Source organism: Pan paniscus, chromosome 10 (genome assembly GCF_029289425.2).
Source record: "Pan paniscus chromosome 10, NHGRI_mPanPan1-v2.0_pri, whole genome shotgun sequence".
Classification (NCBI taxonomy): domain Eukaryota; kingdom Metazoa; phylum Chordata; class Mammalia; order Primates; family Hominidae; genus Pan; species Pan paniscus.
Genome location: NC_073259.2, coordinates 98,724,212 through 98,746,122, shown reverse-complemented (window position 1 = coordinate 98,746,122; position 21,911 = coordinate 98,724,212). Strand labels below are relative to the sequence as shown.

Genomic DNA, 21,911 nt, shown 5'->3' with positions numbered 1-21,911 from the left:
TAAGTATTATTTGATAGCAAGTCTTTCTGTGTTCAGTTAACAAGACGGCTCAAAACTATACCTGATTTATGATACTACAAGCTTTTTCAAATATTGGTCAATTATATGACTGATTAGAGCCCCAGAAAAGTGGGTATAGACTAAGCATAGCTTCTAAGTAAAATATCATTTAATTTGTTCTGAGTTGAAAAAGAAATGTATATAACTCTGTATATAAGATTATTGCATCAAGGAAAGGAGTATTCCTTCAAGAATACTTTCGATTAAATTCACTTTATTTGTGTTGTGCCATCCTTTGTCACTGTACTCTGAACCTTGTTAGGAAATTCCTTTGGACACACTGTATGTCCCGAAGCACTTAACATTCCTAAATTGTTTTCTTGGAACTTGCTTTTCATTTCCTCTGCCAGGCATGCCAGTGAATTTGACCTTTGATCTATAAAAAATGCACTTCAAGATAAATGGAGGTAGGAGAATTGTGGTTCCTTGTCACCTTTTATATGTTGAAAAAGTACATTTTTAAAAACATTTTGAGCAAACATACAATTAAACAAAATATATAGTTAGTTAGGTTCATAGCACATCTCCTCCACATCCTTCTTTAGTGAATATATTTTTAGATTAGGTTACAGTCAATGACTTATGCATTCTTTATGTCACCACAAAGACAAATAGCATTAATTTGCATTCTTATTTTATGTATTCTTCTAGTCATCTTTATTATTCAGAAGGCAAGAACAATTAAGCAAGTAAATATGCTGCTATGTACTTCTAACATTTTTAGTTCATTCTTCAAACAGGATATATATATATCCTCGCAGGTATGCATTTAATTCTCCTAATTGAAAATAAATTCAAGTCATTTTAAATAATAAATGCATTGCATTTGAAATACCCTAAGTAAGCCTCCACTCCATCTATGACTAAGTGACAAAATTTTTGGCCACTTATCTTCTTCACATATATTCAATAAAAAAAAAAAAACAGGCCGGGTGCGTGTGGCTCACACCTGTAATCCCAGCACTTTGGGAGGCTGAGGCGGGTAGATCATGAGGCCAGGAGATCAAGACCGTTCTGGCTAACACGGTGAAACCCCGTCTCTACTAAAACTAAAAAAAAAAAAAAAAAAAAAAAAATTAGCCGGGCGTGGTGGCAGGCGCCTGTAGTCCCAGCTACTGCTACTGGGGAGGGTGAGACAGGAGAAGGACGTGAACCCGGGAGGTGGAGCTTGCAGTGAGCCCAGATCGCGCCACTCCACTCCAGCCTGGGCTACAGAAGAGACTCTGTCTCAGAAAAAAAAAAAAAATTAAATTAAAACAACAAAAATAAAAATTAAATTAAAGAAAACATAATTGAGTGGCGGCACTTACTAACTTTATTTTACTATATAGGAGTAACATTCAAATTTGTCATTTGTATTTAATGCAGAATTCCTCACTTTACTTGGATTGTGCTTTGTACTTATTCTAAAGTAGAAGTTTAAAATGATTTTACAAATACAGACTAATATTTCACTCATTCAACATATTTATTGTACATGTATTAATGTTGAACACTAGGGAAGATGTTGGAGATACAATGTGAATAAGACAGAGTTCCACTTTCAAGGCCACTGATATGATGGTTTGGCTCTGTGTGCCCATCCAAATCTCACTCATCTGGAATTTGTAATCCCCACGTGTCGAGGGAGGACCATGGTGGGAAGTGACTGGATCATGGGGACCGTTTGTCTCATGCTGTTCTTGTGATAGTGAATGAGTTCTCACAAGGTCTGATGTTTTAAAACTATTTGGCAGTTCCCTCCTGGCTCTCTCTCTCTCCTGCCACCATGTAAGACATGCTTTGCTTCCTGCCATGATTGTAAGTTTCCTGAGGCCTTCCCAGCCATGTGAAACTGGGAGTCAACTAAACCTTTTTTCTTTATAAATTACCCAGTCTCAGGTAGTTCTTTACAGCAGTGTGAAAATGGACTAATAGAGCCACGTATAAGGAAATATGTAATTAACAGAAACCAATACATTCTGTGATGGGAGTAAGTACAGGATGCTATGGCAGCATATAGGAGACACATGAGGAATCTCATTTGGGTGTGATGGATAAGGTGAAGGGATTTTACATAAGACCTGGAGGTTGAGAAGAAATTAGCCAGATAAAGAAGAATTATGCCAAATGAATAAACACATTAAAACTTTAAGAATTTCTTCAGATGTACATCAATTCCTCTTTCAGGCCTGAGTTAATAAATGTTATATTGGAATGTACCTTGGAGAGCAGAGCCAACTCTTCACTTCATGATTTAGAACTGTGGTGTTGGTGTGACTTAAGTGAAAGAAGTTAATGCAGTAATCGGAACTTTAACCCAAGGAAGATTCTAGGCCTGCCCATTTCCCTGAAGTTTCCCAGTAAATCGTTACTGCATGACTCCTCCAGCAATTTCAACAGAAAGCTTTAATAATTTAGATGTTGAATAAGATTATAGAAAACTTTATTTAAAATACATAAGATTTAAATTTATAATTTTAAAAATTATTGGTTCTAGCCAGTTTTCTAGATTGCTGTAAAATACAGTAATTGACCAAGTTTGTGAATTAGTTCTCCCATCTTAATAACTAGATTATATTGAACAAATATAATTATATAAGATTATATATAACAAATGATTGTGTGGTGATCAGCTGATATTACTGCCACTATTATAACATGAAATGTTCAATTATTCACAGTTTAATTCTGTCATGTCACAATGACAACCATGAAATGAAAATCATTTAGAAAAATAAAAGAAGTTGCAAAATATGTTTTAGTTTAATTTATTAAATTAAATTTAATAGGGAGTATATGGAGGGGACCGGCCTGAGGAAATGAGAGTAATAAGGAGTGATTATACGAAAATGTGAAAACGATCTCACTGTATTTCCAACAGTTGCCTATTTGGTGAATAAGTTTTGGTATTCTTACAAAAAACAAAATAATATAAGACTATGATTTTTATTAGTTTCACTATTGGGAACACTATAGGAGCAATTATTATGGGCCCCAAAACACTTTGTTACAATTAAAATTGTTCAGGTCAAAGGGAGAAAAATCATAGTTGGTAGTTGAGTCATTCCATTAGAAGATAATAATTTCTTGATGTATGTCTATTTTACAAAACACACATTCAGGTTAAAAGAGGTGTCCAGTCCAGGTGCGGTGGCTCAGGCCTGTAATCCCAGCACTTTGGAAGGTCAAGGTGGGTGGATCACGAGGTTAGGGGTTCGAGACCAGCCTAACCAACTTGGTGAAACCCCGTCTCTACGAAAAATACAAAAATTAGCCAGGTGTGGTGGTGCATGCCTGTAATCCCAGCTACTCAGGAGGCTGAGGCAGGAGAATCACTTGAACCTGGGAGGCAGAGGTTGCAGTGAGCCGAGATCATGCCACTGCACTCCAGCCTGGGTGACAGAGTGAGACTCTGTCTCTAAAAAAAAAAAAACACACACAAAAAGGGAGAGATGTTCAACAGGATATCAGGATATCAGTTTTCAGTTTTACTAACCCCACCAATCAATGGCACTAGAGATATAGTCAAGGTATTATACTGTAGAATTTCCCCAAGTGACATATGTTTGGAGAATTGAACACCAAGTATTAAATCAATGGAAAAGTTGCCAGCTCCACTTGGAGACCAAAGAATCATTTAATTACCATTCACAAAACTAATCTGGTGAATTATATATCAGATTGAGAAGGCTATTAATTTGTTATCAATTTGAACAGAATATGGTAGCATGGCATTTATTAGCCAATGGAAAAAAATAATGAATGCTAACTATTCTTCTGTGATGGTTTATTTTAGGTGTCAACTTGACTGGATTAAGGAATACCTAGAGATCTGGCAAAGCCTCTGTGTGTTTGTGAGGATGTTTCAAAGAAGAAATTGGAGTGTAAGTCAATGGGCTGAAGGGGAAAGATCCGCCCTCCATGTGAGCAGACACCATCTCATCAGCTGGAGAACTGATAGAATAAAAAGGCAGAGGAAAACAAAATTTACATGTCCCTCAGAGCCAGGGTATTCATCTTCTCCTGCCCTTGGGTGTCAGAACTCCAGCGTCTCCAGGTTCAAACCCTAAGATTTACACCAGTGCCACCCACCCCACTTCCCCCTGCCCTGGGTTCTCAGGCATTTGGTTTTGGACTGAGAGTTTCATCATTGGCTTCCCTGGTTCTAAGGCTTTTGGTCTTGGACTGATTCGTGCAATTGACTTCCCTTGTTCTATAGTTTACAGACAGCCTGTTTTGGGACTTCTCAGTCTCTGTAATCACATGAGCTGATTCCCCTATAAATCCCCTTTCATATATTATCTATATCTATATCTTTATCTATATCTAGTCTATCTAAATCTCCCATTGGTTCTGTCTCTTTGGAGAATTCTCACTAATACATCTTCCAGTTACTCTATCATCCACCTAGAATTATCCGACTTGCAATATGCTCTGCTTAGGTTTCTCCATAGTAGCCATAAAAGAGATTGATAGGGAAAAGTGTGCTGCATTTTGGTCTGTAAAAATCTTTATCTTGCAAGTTTTATTCTTTAATAAATAATTACGTATATGACAACTTACACATAATTATAGGTACCTTAAAGACGTCTTACACTGTACACCTGGGGTCCCAAGATTTCATAGGCTTTAGCATCTGTCCCAGAGTGTTTATTTTAATACAATATTATGTTAGTTGTATTAAAATAAAACAGAATGTGTTATGTAGACCAACATTTTGTACATTCTGCTTTGGTCATGGTCTGACCTACTGGTGTAAGATGCATGTGCTACATATAGTTCTTATTTTAGCAAGGTAAATCTGAGAGCTGACCAGAGATAAGCTCCTTCTTTTCTAAGTTAGAGAAAAGTGAGATCACTAACACCTCCCTTTCAAGGACAGTGTGCAGAGTTCTAACTGATAAATAAAGTTCATTCAGAATTAAGTGTCTAGATACAACTAACTCCTTCCAGTAGAGGTAAGATTGGGAGTTCTTGGCCCTGCTGCCACTACAATGTTTTGATCACTCTTACTATGGCCTTTGCTGCATCCTGTGAGATGTACTTGATCAGTGTGTCACAAGTTAGTGGAATCAATGGGAAAGTTTATCATAAACAACTTATACACACTGGTAATACTGACCATTTACTATGGTAGCCTAATGATAGTACTGAACAGATGAAGCCCAGAAACTGCTGCAAAATTCAGCATTTATTTCAAAATCTGAGAGTCATAAGAAGCCAGACAACTTTAGCAGGTATATTTGTAATCTACTTCGTAAAGGTTGATTTTGCATTTAGATCAAATTGCTTGCTTTTAATTCCAATTGTCTTGTTCACATATGAAAAGTGAAGCAAAAGCTGTTATGTTTGTGCCATTAACAGTAGCAAAATTTTAGGTCAGGCATAGTGGCTCACTCCTGTAATCCCAGCACTTTGGGAGGCTGAGGTGGGCGGATCACTTGAGGACAGGAGTTCGAGACACAGGCTGGCCAACATGGTGAAACCCCCCCTTTTCTAAAAATACAAAAATTAGTAGGGTGCCGTGGCGGGCACCAGTAAGCTCAGCTAGCTACTCAGGAGGTTGGGAAGGTAATCACTTGAACCCACGAGGCGTAGGTTGCAGTGAGCTGAGATAATGCCCCTGTACTCCAGCCTGGGCAACAGAGCAAGCCTGTCTCAAAAACAGCAACAACGGCAGCAACAACAACAAAACAACAAAACACATACACACACACTAGGTAGGAAATTTTCCCAAATACCGAAATAATACAAATTTCATATTGGTGTCATCAGATATTTCAACTAGAATATCAAGAAAGTTAATTCAGATAAAGATGATATTATTTAATCCAACTTATGTATTCTATATAAAGGTTTAGAAAATTCATTAGGTAAAAGGTGAAACATATGACATTATTTTGAACATTAATATCAACTACTTTAACATTCAAAATTCAAGATAATTTGAAGTGATGGTCTGAATATGATATTTGGTAGAGCAAAGTAGGGAGACAAATGAAGGATCCTACTAATTAAGAAAATCTGAGAAATGGAAATGTACTTGGAATTTGTTGTGATGAATCCCTAATTTATAATTGGGTAGAAGCTAGCTATAATATTACACCCATTGAAAGAGAAGTTGAAGTGCCAATATATACAACTATTTTTGTACCTACATGATGAAAATAATTTTTTTATAATGAAGTTGATGTTGAATACAAAAGAATACTTCAACATTGCAGACTTTGTGACATAGCCTTCTTTTATGAATTGATTTTAAACATATGTGAACCTTTGAAATCTACTTTGTAAATCAACATATGTGTACTACAAAGATTTTTAACTTCTTTTGGCATGTAAGTCTAATTTTGTTTGCATTTTTTAAAATTTCTTTGATTTATTGAATCAAAGTATTTACAAATAGAGTACCAAATGACTAGCTTTTAAATCTCTTATTGAATCAAAGTTCCTGTTAAAATAAACATGCAAACAGGAAAACATTGAAATGTATGCCCACAAAAGTAAGGGAGGAATGGAACAAATTAGATGAAGAGCGCTTACACAGTGTTTAAGATTTATTTTTGTAATTGCCACTTAAAATATTTCCACTTGTAGAAGTTTCTTTTGATTGCATTCCTATTTTTAATTTGATAAATTTGTATTCTGTAAAGGAAAGGATCGAAATTAAGAAGCCTTACAATTTTACAGCACCTAAGTTTGTCAAATCATTCAAAACAAACATAAATGACATTATTTACTGAGTTTTATTTTGCAAAAATATTTGTCAAAGAAAGGTACTTAATAAAGCAAAAATACAATACATATAAAAACTCACGGTTTAAACTGTGCACACATTTAATTAAAAATACCCCAAAATTAAAAATTGAGAAATTTTATTTTACAGCCTTTACTCTGATCTTGCTAGGTAGCAAAACATCTATCGAGAATGTACTTTGTCAACTGGGCGCAGCACTTTGGGAGGCCGGGGCCGGCGGATCACTTGAGATCAGGAGTTTGAGACCGCCTGGCGAACACAGTGAAACCCCGTCTCTACTAAAAACGCAAAATTTAGCAGGGCATGGTGGCAGGTGCCTGTAATCCCAGCTGCTCAGGAGGCTGAGGCAGGAGAATTGCTCGAACCCAGGAGGCGGAAGTTGCAGTGAGCCAAGATTACAGCACTGCACTCAAGCCTGGGTGACAGAGGGAGACTCCATCTCAGAAACAACAAAAAAAAAGGAGAATGTAACTTGACTTGTCAATACTATAATCTCCAGAGAGGAGTCCATTGAAAATGTCAATTTTTCTTGACAGTGTCAACTAATGATGAAGTATATGATCTCTGTGTTCTGAAGAGTCTATGCATTTAGAAGTTTAGAACATTCTAACTTTTCCAAAGGCAACAGTGCATATTATACACTGGATGTTTTAGTGGGATCCATTAAAAAATTTACACAATCTTATGTATTTTTAAGCATTTTTAAAATTAAACACAGACAGAAGTGTGCACAAATTGGAAGTGTACAGTCTAATGAATTTTTACAAAGTTACTACGTCTGTGTAACCAACACCCAGATCAAACACAAAACATGACCAATATCCCGGAAGTCCTCTGGTATCGCTCTTCAGCTAATTTACCTGCACCCTTAGGGTAACCTAACAGCACACTTTTCATGTGTGTTGTCATGGGCAGATTTTTAAAACTTTATTAAATCACCTCATATGACATGCCCTGAATTATTTCATTCAATATTATTTTCATTGAGATTAAATTACATTGTTATGAGCATTGTTTTAATATTCTCATTCCTTTATAATATTCCATTGTAAAAATAAATTACAATTCATTTATACATTCTACTCTTGATGGACATTTGGGCTACTTCCAATCTGAGGCTATTGTCTGTAACGCTGATATACACATTTGGGCATGAGTTTTTTAGGCTTTTGTGCATATTCCTAATGTAGACTTTCAAAATCTCATTTTATTTTTTAAATTCAATTTAAATAAATTAAATCCTTTATTAAAGTAACCTCTCTTTTTTTTTTTTTTCAGTGTATACCAGGACAGTCTAATGCCTTGAGTAGGTTGGTAAACATTTTACACTTTTCTTTCTGTAGGTTTCTTCTACTTGTGTTTGTTTTTATAAATATCCACCCATTTATTCATTTTCTTCTGCCCCTAAATGGTATCCAGAGCAATCACCGTATAATTGTGCGACCACTTATGGAACACTTTCCTATTACTCTTATTCTCAAACTGATTGTTGTAATAATTTTGCACAAAAATTAACATCTATCAGTGTAAATATCAATAATACTATGCTCATTTCAACCTGATTTTAGAGTTTTTTCTTTGGAACAAGGTGGGTTATAAATAAGTAAATTACTTATACAAATAATCTGTCCCAAAGTATACTTTACTGCAAGCAGCAAAGTTTATGTGAGACAATTAAATTGTGGTTTCAAAATTCTTTATACAATCTTTTAGAAAAACTACTTACTCTTTCGCAAAATATATAACAATACATAGACTAGGTATCGATTGCCTTCTGTGAGATTAATTGGAAATTGAGAGGTTTTTTTTTCTTCTGAGCAGCAGCAGGGCATTTTATTGAAATGAGATCAGTTATTTTGATGCTACACTTTATATTATCTATTTTAGTATATTTACCTCTTTGAAATATGAAATTGCCTATTGGAAATCCTATGAACTTCTTGGAAACATTAAGGACTCAGAAAGTAATCTATTTTTTATAGATATTAGAAATATAATGGTGATTAGCAATAAACTACCAGTAACTGATGAAGTGTAGAGAGAATTAAGCCAACCTAATATTGCTTAACTATCATTTTGTATGCCTGAACTATTGTGTGGTTAGCGGTATTTTCTTTGTTTCTAAATTTTGAGTAAATCAATTTTAACCTCTGTATTATTTAATAAATTGCAGGTAAGCTTAGATATATTTAGCCATTTTAATGTAAATACAAGTTATGAAATAAAACAGCATTACATAAAAAATTAATGTCCTCATACATGAACAAAATGGAGTGAAAAATTTCTAACAAATAAAATCAAATAGATTTAGACCTAATACATCATAAAAGCAATGACAATAGCAGCAATAAGAACAATATTAATACCCAGTGCTTTTGTAGTCATTATTGTGGTAAAAATATATTTAAATAAAAGAAAAAAATACCCAAATGCTTAATGGCGGCACATAATGTGTGTGCTGAGACTGGTGCTAATCCCTGTTTATTCATTCATTGACTTATTTTATCCCAGCAAAAACTGAGATTTACGGAAATTAAGTTCTTATATAATGTTGCGCAGCAAGTAGTAGGAAACCCACAACTGGACCCTAGACTGTCTAATTTAAATGTGTGTCCTTTTAACCATTCTATTTGCTCTCATTAGAATGAAGAGGAATCTTTAATAAGAAATAATAAAAGAAAGAGTGTTTATTCTGTAGTGCCTTTTTTTGTTCTTCTCAAATAATTGTATATGTTATAAAGTGTCCATCATGCAAAAAGGGGTCTATGAACTGATTGCCTTAAATTACAGTGGCAGACACATTTTTTTTGCCCACTTTGAGGTGACCGGGTGTGCACTATCCCTCAATGAGCTGTGAACAGGCCTACTGCTGTTTCATAATGTGCATTTGGCTTTCCTGGACCTACCGTGAAGATCTTTTAAATCTCAGTTTTCTTCCAGGTATCTCTCATTGTTATTCTTATTACACATTTTTCACTGCCTTCTACTTACTGCCCACATCAAGGTCAAATATCTTTGTAACCCACTGCTGTGCTTTTGCTTCAGCCTACATCATTTCACTCATTCCTCCTACCTGCTTTCCTAATGTCTCTTTTCGTTTTAAACATTGCATCTTCCACCTACCTACTCGAAGATTTGAAGATTCCCTTGGAGGATTCTAGCTACTAGCTACTTGTATATAAATAGATAAGTTTTTCCAAGGCAAACTTACTCTAAAAAATGAAAAGTTTGCTTTTTCAATCATGCATAAGCCTAATATTCTATACTTACAGTTTTCTAAATGCAAGAATAAAATAAGAATACTTCCTTATAGAGTTTCATCAAGAAATTATTAAATTATTCTTCATATGATTTTGAATACTCATGATTCTTCATACTTTTATAATTAAGAATAATAATTATATTACCATATTTATGCATTAGTAGGCTTTATGCTAGTTTGTAATTTTTGTATTACCCTCTTTTTAGCTAGCAAGTAAGAAATCTTGAACTTCACTGATTGATATGTCACTCTATATTGTATTCAAATTTAAAAATGTTTTAGTACAAACAGACATATTCTATAACACGTATTTTATTATTTAGTAAATTCATTCATTCATTCATTCATTCATTCAACAAATACAATTTGGCACCTACTATGTGCCAGGTAATACAATTTGCACAAGGACTACAGTGCTTTGAAGGCCATGGAAAGTCTCAGTTTTTATGAAGCCTGCAGTCTAGTAGACTAAATAGTAAAAGTGTTAGCAAAAGACAAAGTAAATATGTTTTAAAAGTACTAAAGTTTTTTGTTTTTGTTTTGTTCTTTTTTTTTTAGTTAATGATTAGTGGCTCAAGGATATAAATAAAAAGAAGGGAATGGATGTTAACAGTGGTGGGGTCAGGTACAAATATGTTGATCCTTAATTTCATATGCAGTACTTGAAATTCGAAAGACCTACCATATCACTGCTACATCAAAATAAACTTCATGATGTTTGCCAGCAGTATCTATTGTGAGTTTCCTCCCAAACCTGGTGTTTCACTTATTTTGGGCACTGTACTTTGCCCGTCAGCACTGGAATAAGGGTTGGGAGAGTCAGCATTCAGTCCAATCCTTCCTTCACCCACCTAACTTACATGGACAAACAATTAGACTGTCAAAAGAATGCATTACTCATGAAATGAGGGATTTAGACTAGTCATGGTTCTTAACATGGGTCCATAGACTCTAAAATTTATGAAAACTATGAACTTAGATTAAGAAAAATTATATATTTATTTTCAAAAACCTCTAACTGAAATTCAGCTTTTCAATTATGAATAACTTTAATAGTAACAGCATTTCCTATGAATACTTCACCAATAGAAGTCACAGATATCTTGTATTACATTAGTGTTGTTATAGATATCTCAAATTATTATTTAGTCCTATCATTATAGAAAAATTATGGCAATTATTAGTTCTTCCTATTAAAGGCCTTAATAAAGAAGTACATTACCAAATCAAAAAAAATTTTAAATACTTTAATGGCACAATTTTAACAAAATTTGTTTCCTGTATAATCCTATGTGTTTTATTTTGTGAAATACAAAGATCAGGATGCTGTATAAAAATGATTATATGAAATAAAATACACAGACATAAATTTAAATATGCATATTCTGTTTAAAAATTTCAGTTAGGGTGGAACTGCACAGAGACTGGTATTTGAACTGAGAGCTAGAGAATGTGGGGCAGTGAATCCTAAGAAAAGTGAAGGAGACTCCAGGGCTAGACAAAAGTCCCAAACTGAAAAGAACTTGGTTAACATATATGAGAGGCAGAAAAAGAAAATGAGTGTGGCAACAAGTAGTTATATGTTTTTTTCCAGCCATGCTCAGCTGCATGGATCCAGGAGCTGAACTGATGAAGAGATGAATGTGAACTATGATTGGGTTTTAGCTGAGAGTTTGACAGTGGGAGCCTATGTGCTAGGCATTGATGACAATGTGTATCATGGAAATTAAGCAAAGTAAGGAGAAATACGAATATTGCAAGTGGAGAGATTGAAAAGGATTAGTGAGAAGATGGTAAAATTGATGGGTTGCAGGTTATAGTGAGATCTGAGGATTGTTGGAGCTGGATATTAGAGGTAATATGTAGGAAGCCTATTGTATGTAGTAGTACTAGTAAGAGATAACAATGGCTATGGAAATGCAGAGAAGTATATAATTCAGGATATTTTAGTGTTATTATTGTTAGAATACTGGAAAATAAGCTCAGTGAGATAAGTTAGCTCAGTGAGGTAACTTACTTCAGTTATTCCCTCTACTTGGAGTAAAGAGTTCACTGCTTTATTTCTAGTCAATAGAATTGCTTCTAGAACACAGAAGATAATAAATATTAAAAATTAAATGAATGCTTATATGTGAGATCAAGATGTATAATGACTTCCAGGTTTCTGAATGGATACAATTTTTAAAATAGGAAAGAGAGATTGGATAACAGATTTGTGTTTTTTTCTTAAAATTATTATGAATCATACATATTATTATAATCATCTTCCTTATCAATAACAATGGTTTTTGAGCATCTATACAGTAGAAATATTGTGACCAGTACTATAAGAAAAAAAAGAATGAGATATATGATTCTTTATTTAATAAAATTAAGAGCATGTAAGGACTTAGTTAAAATGTAGGCATATATGGTACAAAACAATAATAGATTCCCCCCACACATACAAAACTAAATATTTAAAGAGAATGCTGAAATATTTTCAGTGTCTTAATTGAAAACTGCTTTGAACTTTGAATTCCATTGCCAGCCTAACTATCAACCAAGTATGAGCAAAACAACAACATATTCAGAATACAAGATAAAGGAACTCTGTACTCTCTTAAAGTATTATTTGCAGGTATACTTTAGCAAAACTCCAAAATAAGTTACATAATCAATAAACTACAATCAATAAAACTCAAAGCAATTAACAAAAATCTCTGATTTATTGCCTTCTTGAAGCGGAAGAAGTTTGTCTCAAATTGTTATTTTAACAATTACTATCAATGAGCAGTAAGTCAACTGAGTGATATGTTGGAGATAATTGTTTTTGTTATATCAACAATTAAGAAACAAAGAAAAATCAAAGACAATTAACAATTCCAGGAAAAATAAACTGCTATACTAGAAAGCCATAATCCCAATAAGAAGTAAACAAAGCATAACATTATTTGGAACAAACTAATATAAAACAAAAAAGATAACTCAATTGGTTTTGGTGATTAAAACATTTTATTTGTGACATTAGATTTATCAATGTGGAATTATTTCGTATTCTCTTCAAATTATGCTCCACTAGTTATGCTGTTATTCAGAATTTTAATATTGAGTACACTTGATATTGCAAAAACTTTTTTATTCGATTTAATAATGAAATATCCTCAAGCATAGCATAATTATCCCACTAAATTGGAGGTTTTTAGAGGACAGAGATTCTGTTTTGTTAACTGCTGTATGAATATCACCAAAAGCAGTATTTACCCTGACACACAGTAGGCACTGCATAAATATTTCTTGATAATCATGTGACAACACATATCTGTTATTCACTTTGATAGTTCTGGGAAGGGGAGGTGAAAGGAAATATAGGAAGATAATTTGTTATATGTATTCTTTGGTAAGAGCCATAAAAAGCATAATAAACACTACTGTAAAAAATGAATGAACAGGAAACAGCTCCTATCTTCATGGAACTTACAGTGCAACCAGAGGCCATACATAAATAATTGAAAAAATAAAATGTGACAGGTCCTGTGATGCTGACATTAACAAAATATAATGGCAAAAATATAAAAGGAAACTTTAGTTCACTTGAGAGAGGCTAAGATGGCTGAGAAAGGGAAATACCTGTGATGGATCTTGAAAATAAGTGAGAATCCTTAAAAAAGTTGGGGATGGAAGGTGGTGAAGAGAACAATAAATCAAAACGAATATCACAGGGAAACAGCACAGCCTATAAACAGTTTGGTGTGGAGGAAGGGCTGGACAAAAGATTGGAGAGGTTGCTGAGGACTTAGCCAGCACATGAAAAGAGTTTAGACCTAACTCTTTGTACCTATTGCACAGATACAGTTTCCTAAAATCCTGTGAACTTACTGATTTAAAAAAATCATTGTGAGAGATGTTACTGAAGAAAGGCAACTTACAAAATGAAGTTAAAGCTCATTTGGAATAAGGGTGAGAATAGAAGACAGACAGTTAGCCAATCATGGAATGAGAGATCACCTTCTCAGAATAGTGGCTCTAAATAATCTTTCATATAATAACAGTGGTGTATGTGAAGAACAGCTTTTTTCCTCCCAACAAAACACAAACAAAATACCACATATGTAGAACAAAGACAAATTATTAAGGATAGCTGTTCATAGGCCCCAGTGGCTCCTGAAGCCCAATTTTATTGCATGTATTCTTCCTTAAACTCCTCTGTAAATGTGAGATTGTAGGGAATTCAGGTTGAATAGCTCTTCCTTCTATCAATTGTATTATAAAAGTACAAACTATCACTAAAAATTAAAGAAGAAAGGAAGGAAGAAAGTCAAAAAGAAAGGAAAGATACAACAAAAGAAGAAGGAAAAAGATCAAGTTGATTAATGTGCCAGGAATTCCTGCACATTGCTGTACTTAAGTGTTTATTGGCAGAAAGGCAAATGTGCATCTTGCTTGCTTTCATTTTCCCAAAACACAACTTAATTAATGTTGTCATATAGCTCCTGGTAATAGACTCACACCGAAACAGTCCTCCCACGCCACAAGATCAATGGAACCCTGGAAGCTACAAGAGAAAGAAATTAGAATGTGCATCAAATTTGTGAAGCTCATAAGGAAAACACATTTGTCCTTCATGTATTTTTAAAGAGATTCTTGTTTCATTATATCTTATAAATGGTTTCTCTGTTTAGTATAGCAGATAGAATTGAATTTTGGTAGTATCCCATTTTTCAGAATAACAGAATGCCATTCAGTTTTTTTTTTTTTTTTTTCTTGCCAGCAATTCTTTTTTTTTTTTTTCTTTTTTTTTTTTTATTATACTTTAAGTTTTAGGGTACATGTGCACATTGTGCAGGTTAGTTACATATGTATACATGTGCCATGCTGGTGCGCTGCACCCACTAACTCGTCATCTAGCATTAGGTATATCTCCCAATGCTATCCCTCCCCCCTCCCCCCTCCCCACCACAGTCCCCAGAGTATGATATTCCCCTTCCTGTGTCCATGTGATCTCATTACTGGGTATATACCCAAATGACTATAAATCATGCTGCTATAAAGACACATGCACACGTATGTTTATTGCGGCATTATTCACAATAGCAAAGACTTGGAACCAACCCAAATGTCCAACAATGATAGACTGGATTAAGAAAATGTGGCACATATACACCATGGAATACTATGCAGCCATAAAAAATGATGAGTTCATATCCTTTGTAGGGACATGGATGAAATTGGAAACCATCATTCTCAGTAAACTATCGCAAGAACAAAAAACCAAACACCGCATATTCTCACTCATAGGTGGGAATTGAACAATGAGATCACATGGCCATTCAGTTTTAATAAAGATGTTAGTGGTGATACTATTATGTTTAGGTGTCCAGTTATTCTATAGGGACTTTGCAGTTCTGAGAAAAAATCTTGACATATAACCTCATTTATTTGCCTCATTTTCTTCTTTCCTAAGTCTTTAAGATTCAAGAATAAAGTCTGTTGCCAAAAAAAAGAAAGATGATTCTTTTTCGATCAGCTATATCTCATGTTTTGTTTTCAGTAGCATATTGGACTGTATAACAGAAAAAAAAACTGATAATTTAGAATAGCACTTTGGAATATGCATTCATGTAAATCTGTTTGCTTCTAGACTTTGTAATTTTTAGATGAAAATACTGGTTTATTAATTATAACTTTGGGATCAAACTACCAGGACTGAGAGAACTGAGGTTTTTTTTTTAAATACTGCTTATGCAAATAAAAAAATTACATCTCCCTTATTTCATAAGTATTGATTTATTGCATCACATATTCATGCTGATTTTCAACTTTAGGTATTTGCTATTTGCTTTTTCAATATGGAGTCATTCCAGAGCAGAATTAGTCAAAACATGAATAATTTGTCACAAAGTTCTATTTTTTCTTTGTTTATTTTCATATTTTATGATTTTGACAGCACATACTATGTGAGAAAAAAACAGATTTAACTTATTTGGAAGTTTATATTTTTGGTGTGTTTGAAAAAATAGCATTGTTGGACTCAATATTCTCAAATTTGTTGAAAACTTTATTAAAATAATTTAAAACGTGATTTTGGTATCTAAAATTATTAATAGTTTTAATAATTACTCTACAGAAATGTGATAAGCCTATTATATCCATGGTTCTGAGAGTTCTTAAATTGATTGGAAGACCTAGCATGAGGTCAAGAACTCCATATATATTTTGATATTTTGGATTTGTAATATAACAACAATAGTATTACATGCTCATTTAAAAAAATCACTACCCGGATTTGTAAACTCCAGTTTCTTTATCCAATGACGAGTTCTAGTGGGCTATAGGATTTTTTTATTTTTATTTTATTATTTTTATTTTTTTATTTTATTATTATTATACTTTAAGTTTTAGGGTACATGTGCAGATTTTATGACCCTGTATCTACATGTTCTGCTCAGGCTATTAAATTAGTTTTAATTCACACTATCAGTACAATTTAGAAAAGGCAAATGGTTCATTAACTTTCTTACTTCCAATGTAAAATTAAGATTCCTTATTTCCTTTTTATTCTAAGTAATGATGCAAAACTTCAAGAGAGTTTGCAAAAGCTATCTTGGTTATATTGAAGGAATATTTTAAGAATTTAGTATCAGCAACCAATTTTAAATACTTCTAGCATCTCTGCAACATAGATGAAAAGGAGTCACCATTAAAATGATCAGAAAAATGTGCTCTTGATTAATACTTGCTATTGCTCATTTAATATATTAAATCAATATTTTGTCAGAGCAATTAAATTCAAGTTTTTATAGTTGAGTGTGAATAAGAAAAGTGACATCAATAATTAATGAAAATTACATTGCGTTAATGAATTGCAAAATTGCATTACCTTATTACTGTATGTAATAAAAATTAATGCCTAAATATCCAAACGGCTGAATTATTCTCTTTTCTGAGACTGTGTGAATACAGTAGAGGTAGTTCTGATTTTTCTGAGCATGACAAAGCACAAGAACAAAAAAAATTATTCTATGCATAGGTATGTATTGTCTACACAATATGGATTATAGACAGAAAACATACTTCTTAATTTTCTGGAATTACTTAAATAGATACAGTTGAGAAATATAGTAATGTTAAAAACTGAACAAATATGAGTGTCCTTTCCTATTTTATCCACCAAATGTATTTATATTATATCCATAAATTTGGCTCAAAACTGGACAAGTTTCAAGAGTAATCAAGAACTAGATAAATAGCATTTAGCTGAAGTTGTATGATGAAGATTCAATTACTTTTTGCAGTATTGGTAAGCTATCCAAAATCTTGGCACTAATTTAAAATTTTAGCAAGTGTAATACCAGCCTAATTTAGGTAAATTACAAATTAGTAAATTTGTAGTATTGGTAATGTGGACCATTTTCACCTCATATGAACCTTCTGCTAATTCTTATATATCATTTTCTGTTATTTTTGGTTAAAAGTGCTTCAAAGTAAATGTATGTATGTGTATCTGTGTGTGTGTGCATGCACACATGTCAAATGATTCCATATTATTTCGAGCATCTCTTTCATGAAGCAATTTTAAATAGGTCAAGGGATTAGATAGTCCCAAGTATTTCACATACCAAAGAATGTTGCCACAACCTAGTCTATTCATGGCAGGGATAAATAACACAAAAGTTACATAGGGTACAGGAAAGTGGTTTGTAATACACCGAAAATGATATCTGTAAATGATTTAAGACACACTCTTTCTGTCCAGTATAAATTGGAAATTCAGAGAAAGATTTTTCTTATAAAATCTTGGAATACATAAAAATAATGAAAAATGCTGGAGAAGATATGGAGAAAAACAGGAAAGTGTTGAACTTGATAGCCTATATTTACTTTACTGTCATGCCCATGACAAGTACATGGCTAATCATTGGGAATAATAGCAGCATTTACTAACAGCACTGAATGAGTAAGCACATATTTTATTCTAGGCATTTTAATAAACACTTTACTTATATTATCTCATGTAATCCTCAAAGAACTCCCACAAGATACATGTTATGATTATATCCACTTTACAGATAAGAATACTAACACAAAGAGCTGGTAAGTATTAGTTATTTACAGTGCCTGGAAGCCATTGTTTACATTCAAAAAAATATAATATTCAATAGAATGTAAATTTTGCCTCTAGTGTTACAGGAGAAGCAGCTCTACCAAGATTATAGCTAGTAAGAAAAAGAAACTGAAGGTGAATTTGTGAAATCAAACTTATGAGTGTTTTTAAATACTTTATCCATGCTATATAATATTGCTGTTCTCGTGATAGTGAGTGAATTCTCATGAGATCTGATGGTTTTATAAGGGGCTTTTCCTAAAACCCTTTTGCTCAGCACATCTCCTTGCTGCTGCCATGTGAAGAAGGACGTGTCTGCTTTCCCTTCTGCCATGATGTTAAGTTTCCAGACGCCTTCCCAGCCATGCAGAACTGTAAGTCAATAAGCCTCTCTCCTTTATAAATTACCCAGTCTCAGCTATTTCTTCATAGCAGCATGAGAACAGACTAATACACACACAATCTATCATGTGTATTAATCTACCAATGTTGTTAAAAATCACTACAGTTTTTTCTTTCCTATCACAACCACTGTGATTATTAAATTGAATAATCCCATTGTCTGTCCATTTGACCATTAGTTTATTAAGTTTATTCTAGTAAATTATAGCTCATCCTTCGTACATCATTTTGAGTGTCTCTTTCATAAAACAATTTTAAATATTGGCAAAATTACTGTTTATGTATTCATAATATATTTATGTCTACATGTATATGGATTATGAGAGAAAAATGATTTTCTTTTTAAGAAACAGATTGGCATGGTAACTAAGCAAATAGCATGAAAAAAATTATTAACAGGTCTATTCATGAATATATAATTGGAGGAAGGAAGTTGACAAAAATAACAAATACATGTGTGGACCATCTTTTTTTCTGAAGATCTAATTTTTACTGAAATCCGAAAACAGAGGTGAGTTAATAGGTCAATAAACTACTGGATGTGGTAGACAGAAGCAATAAATCATCAAAATTAAGATAAATTATAAATGACCGGGCACGGTGGCTCACGCCTGTAATCCCAGCACGTTGGGAGGCCGAGGTAGGCGGATCGCGAGGTCAGGAGATGAAGACCATCCTGACTAACATGGTGAAACCCCGTCTCTACTAAAAAATACCAAAAAAAATTAGCCGGGCATGGTGGCGGGTGCCTATAGTCCCAGCTACTCGGGAGGCTGAGGCAGGAGAATGGCTCGAACCCGTGAGGCGGAGCTTGCAGTGAACCAAGATCACACCACTGCACTCCAGGCTGGGCGACAGAGCGAGACTCCGTCCAAAAAAAAAAAAAAAAGTAAGTCGCAAATACAGGTGGTATTTAAACAGGTATCTCACTTGGATTATCAAATGAGATTTTTGGTCAAGGCAGATACAAAACAGGTCACGGTTGTAGGTAGACTTTGGGTAAATGAATAGGACTTAAGACATAATCAAGCAAATAATAAGGTCCTGGGTTAAAATTTCATGTGACAGAAGAGAAAATTCTTCTCAGAATCCAGACAGTACTGTGAAGGTAAGGACATAATCCCAAACTTCTTAGATCATTAGAAAATAGGTATACAGTCCTCAAAGGTAGCAGTGAAAGAAAATAGGAGAAATCATGTGAGTATTGTAACAGGCACTGGGCAGAGGCCCAGAAAATAAGGGAAATGAACCCTAAGAACTGAGATCTGTTGTCCAACAGGATTACTGTGGAAGTTATTGGAAGGATTGGGTCACCTTGTTTGGGAAGATATCTCAAATAGATAAAATAAGTTGAATTATTTGAGTGACAGCATATTCTTGTTTAGCAGATGTTAGAAAGCTTCTTATAAGACACTGATCCATAATTCTTACTTCATCATTTGTAACGAGGTTTCTAATACTGAGCATCAGGCCTTGTCCAGGAAGAGTAATCTCTTTTAAAACCTTTTTTTCTTCTAGGAAAAGAAATTTAAGTTAGATTATTTTTACTTATGTCCCTCTTTTGAGGAGCTACCTTCTAAGTTTTGAGAGCTGATTAGATATGTGATATCATAAGGAGAAAATAAAAATAACTCTTTATGGAAAAAGATTTATAATGAGTGCTTTTGGAAGCTGTTCTTTTAGGTCTTTGTGGGCCATTGTTCTGTGCCATTCTTTTTTGAGGAGATCTCTTGTCTACAGGGATAATTTCATTTCAATATTTCACCTAGTCGGCCTGAAGTTCTGATTAAACATTTCAAATTTCACAATAAAATATTAACCATATCCCCTAATCTGGTTGTTCTTTAGGGGATAAATATGTACTAGTTTGGAAGCATGGAATCATTGCAGTCCATATACTTTACAGAGAATATGCCACTATCTTGATGCTCAACATTTATTTATCATTTTAGATAAATAATTAGGAGAATAGCTTAATAGCCAAGTTATTTTCAAAAATTGTAAATGGTATTCTAATATCGCTATAAATTCTTGTTGGAAATATCTTTATTTGAAAAATACATTTCTAGCTTGCAAGATAGAGTTCACTCTGAATTGTATGTATGACCTTATCAAGTTAACAATATCATGAGCAGTTTGATTCAAACGTGCCACTCATTTGTCCTAGAAGAGCATGATAAATTTATAGAATGAAAAATGCCAATTATAAGAGAATATCATTTATCAATTAATGATATTTATAAAGAGATCAAAATTTATTATCAATAGCAACTTGAACTTACAAGAAAAAGCAAATAGGTACTATAAGATAAAAGCATTACAAAGTGGGAAAATAAAAATATAAGAAAATCATTTTACTACTTGCAGCAGATATACTAATGTATTTCAATAATTTAGCTACCCTTCCCTTGACAATTTGTACAAATATTCACTAATACAACAGTAATGGAAGTGTACATGAGGCAGATACTGCTGGTTGCTCATTATCAATTATATAGCAGATATTCAGTAATGGATTGAGATTTTTTTGAGGTGGCAATGTGTCTTGCTAAAAAAAAGAAAACCCTGCCTCTTGATTCACTTGCAACTAAGGGTAGTCATATGATATGTTTCTGGGCTAATAAGACACAAGGTAATTTATTTCAAGAAAGCCCTTCCTGTTCCTACTTACTTCCACTTCTTTCTGCATGCATGGATAACTGCTATGCTTCGAGTTGAAACACTCATTTTGTGATCTTAAGGACAAATAAAAGTTGAAATATAACAAAGTAGCTAAAAACTATCCTAACATCATATATAAAGGAAAATCAGAAAAGTTTAGAGCCTTAGTCAACTTAGGAAGCAAAACCAATAAAGTCTGTCTTTCTAGACTGCATAATGTTTTGGCAAGTCTGAGTCAGGGTCTTGGGGTCTTCCATTTAAAAGTAATGTAACATTTGACAAGATAATATAATTGTTGATAATTTTGATCATATCTAAACTCAAGAGGCTAATCTAAATAATACATTTTTAATGAAGTGGATGGGAGATCAAAAATCTCTAGATTGTAGTTTGATGTTATATATTCAATATGATAGTTGCAAAATTAAATTATGTAGATTAGAAATTAATGACCTCTGTGCCAGTTTGAACAGAAAAACATATTCCCGTGATGATCAATACAACATGGTAAATACCTTGTGGAAGGGTTATCATATTCTGGGTATGGGAGGGGTGAGTGCATCAGATTTTTAAATTTATCAAAATTTATCTGATTGTTTTATGTTTGCTAAGGGGCTTTTAAAATTCCATGATTTGTGATTTCATGATTAACATTATAATGTATTTGGTGATAAAGCGGGAATATTTCTTTATTTGAAACTCAA

At 33.4% G+C, this 21,911-nt stretch overlaps 1 long non-coding RNA gene across 1 annotated transcript in view; it reads right to left on the bottom strand.

Annotated features, from left to right (window-relative positions):
• Positions 1–21,911, bottom strand: part of LOC117975501 (uncharacterized) — a 67,693-nt gene that overhangs the window by 29,176 nt on the left and 16,606 nt on the right. The window lies entirely within an intron of this gene.